Genomic DNA, 3,248 nt, shown 5'->3' on the forward strand with positions numbered 1-3,248 from the left:
AACGTGAAGGAGACCCAAATGCACATCACCCGAGCCTCACTCCCTAAGCGTGCCGTCGGCTCTTTGGTGGTCCCAGCGGCAGTTGGCCATTCCAGGACCGTGACTCAGACCCATAAGGGTCTGGTCCCAGCCTTGGTCCCGCCCTCACGCTGCTCGTTCCACCCCAAGCCCGTGCACAACCCCAAATGACCAACACCAAGGCACCTCCCTCGATCCGTCTTCCTACAGCATACACCGACCTGTTTTCCTTCCAAGTCTACATCGTGACACCACCACTATACTCTAGACAGCCCATAGTCGCAGCCCCTTGCACCTCTATACAGAAAAACGTGAGTGATAATACAAGAAAGGCATTGCAGGAACAAAACCGAAAATCCTACATGCCATTGGTTGGATCGAAAGTTTTCACGCAAGAACAAGTTCATCAGAATATATGACATGTGTGATGCATAAAACGATTGATACAATGCATGCCTTGAAATGATTTGGGAGTGCAACAACGAGACAATGGACCCGGGAGAATTCCTTCTTTGCAAGCCAAGAGAAACCGATGGGGCCTATAGTGGTAAATGCTGAAAACGAGAGGGAGATGGTGGGTGTCGGCTGGTACAAGGGTTTAGGTTTAGGGTAAAATATGTTTAAGGGTTAATTATATAAATAAATTATTAGTTAATGGGCCTAAATTGTTTAATTAAAGATCAAAAAGATAAATAAGCCCCATAAACTCAAAAGTAGGCCCATTAAGCCCAAACTCACTCCCGAAAAATATTACGAGTTGGAAAGATTTTGAAAATATTAGCCGAACCCTTAAAAAGTCCTCCGATTGGATTAAATTTGCGTACCAGTTGAAAATAAAGTCCTGCGGTTATAAATACCCAATAAAATCCTGTTTTTTGAAAAATACCCCTTTAAAACGCTTTAAACTAATTTACAAAAATAAATCATGTAATAAAATAATTTTTCTGAAAATTCTCCGGTCTCCGATCCTCGTTCGAACGTGAAATGCACCTAGAAACCCTAATGCGTGAACTTTTAAAATTTCATGAATTAAATCCTACCATGCATGAATTATTTATAAAATGCATAAAAATAATTAAACACAAATTAATAAAATAAACATGCATTTTATGCTTTAAAAGAATTTAATAAAAATACCAAAGAAATTTAATAATTTGCATGCATGTGGTTCACGTGGACTTTCCGATTTTCGGGACGTTACAAAGTATCTCTCTTTTCCTAGGGATACAACCGGTGCTTGCCAAACATCGGAATGAATCATCTTCAATATGTTTTTGCTTCTGGTAGTAGAAGTGTCAAAATTTAATCTGTATTGTTTACTGGTAACATAATGCTTACAAAAGGATTATAATACTTTGTAAGTCTCGGCAGCAGCTGTAAGGTCAAAAATTAAGACGAGGTAATCCAACTGCATGCAAATCTAGGAAATATGAAAAATGAGTAATTAAATGATTTTAATTGCTAAACTGATTATATGACACATTTATGTAATGTTTTAGTAGTTTTTCTACTTACATGCATTAAATTATATTTTTAAGGGTTATTCGAGTTGCGATTGAGGAACGAAGACTTCAGGCTAAAAATTGTAATATGTTTTTATTAAATAAATAATTTAATTATTTAAAATATGGTTGTTGCTCTTTCATATTTTTGAAAATAAGGGGTTTTGAGGTGATTTAATACGTCGAGACGTAAATTTTATCGGCATTGGTTTTTCCACAAAAATGCGAACGACCCGGCTAATAAATTCACAAACTTTATTAAACAAAATTATTTTTTTTGTAATTCTAATTAAGCACTAATGAGTCTAATTAACCTACTTAATGAGCCTAAGCTTAATTAGTAACTTAATTAAGTATAAAATACTCAAAAAAAAAAAAAAAAACCAGCCCAAACCCTCATAACCCACCCAATATCTCCTAGAGAAATCATCAATGAAAAAGACAAAGTATGAAACGTCTACCGTTTTAAAAGTGCTGAAATATTTTTTTTTACTCCCTCGTAATTACAAAATAACATTTAAAATAATCGTATTTATTTGCCAACAAGAATAACATAGTTTAAAAATAACTAACTTCATCCAAAATCAACGTGAACATAAACGTGTAAAATTAGTAATATCATCAACATATAAAAATGTGAAACTCATCTCAAAACACGTGAATCAAAATGCGGAAAAAAATGGTCCTTGGGTCGTGTCACCGCCCATGCCGCCTGCCTACTCAGTCTTCGGCACCTCCGGTCCATTGATCAAAAAACTCACCTGCATCACACACGCCTAGTGAGTCTACAGACTCAACACACATGTACCAGTAATAACAAGTACATATACGTAGCACACAACAATGAAAAATTGCATAATCAACATACATTTCATGAGCTTAAAAACATGAACATAAGTGTGTCGTGTAAAAACGTAACGTGTCAAAACATGTCTCATCATGTTATCATATCGTATTCGTAAGTGTGACCTGTGAAAACATGGTAATAGCATGTATCATCGTATCAGCATATATGTGTTAAAATCTTAATTTGAATTCCGTTCATTAGCTGTGACTTTCGTGTTATCATGTCATAATGGCAGTCGATGGATCCATCGACGTGTAACCGCGGTACCCGGCGGCGAGGGTTCATCAGCGACGACATTACTCGCCCACTGAGCCCGGGCCTTACATGTGGGGAACCGGACGCTAATCAAGTTCTTAATCATCATTGGGACTAATTAATCAATTATAAAACAGGGTCTAAAAATTTTTTTTTCTTTTAAAATGCGGAACGTAGTGACATAAAACATACATATATACTTCTCAGTATATAAAAGTACAAATCCTGTACCACATACATTTATTCAACTAAGGTTTAAACAGCTAATGTCAAGTGTCCAACCCTATCTCTAATCCAAGTCCGAAGCCTCCACTCTAATCACGATCTTTCCTCATCTCCTGGACCCTGATCCTGTCCCACCTGTTGTCATGTACACATACAGACAAGACAACAGCCGGATAACTCCGGTGAGAATAAATCCCAGTATAAATCAACGAAACATGCAATCATATAAACAAATATAAAGCATGTAATCAGGTAACAGATATATGTATCAAAATCTGAAACATAAACAATCATCGACTGTCGACAATGCTCATAACTCTATTATTCAGACTAGACTCAATCCTAGTCTAGGGATCCCGGTTTCCAGATGTGGTGTTCCTATATCGAATTCCGTAATAGAA

This window comes from Primulina eburnea, chromosome 6, assembly GCF_022965805.1.
Source record: "Primulina eburnea isolate SZY01 chromosome 6, ASM2296580v1, whole genome shotgun sequence".
In the NCBI taxonomy this organism is placed as follows: domain Eukaryota; kingdom Viridiplantae; phylum Streptophyta; class Magnoliopsida; order Lamiales; family Gesneriaceae; genus Primulina; species Primulina eburnea.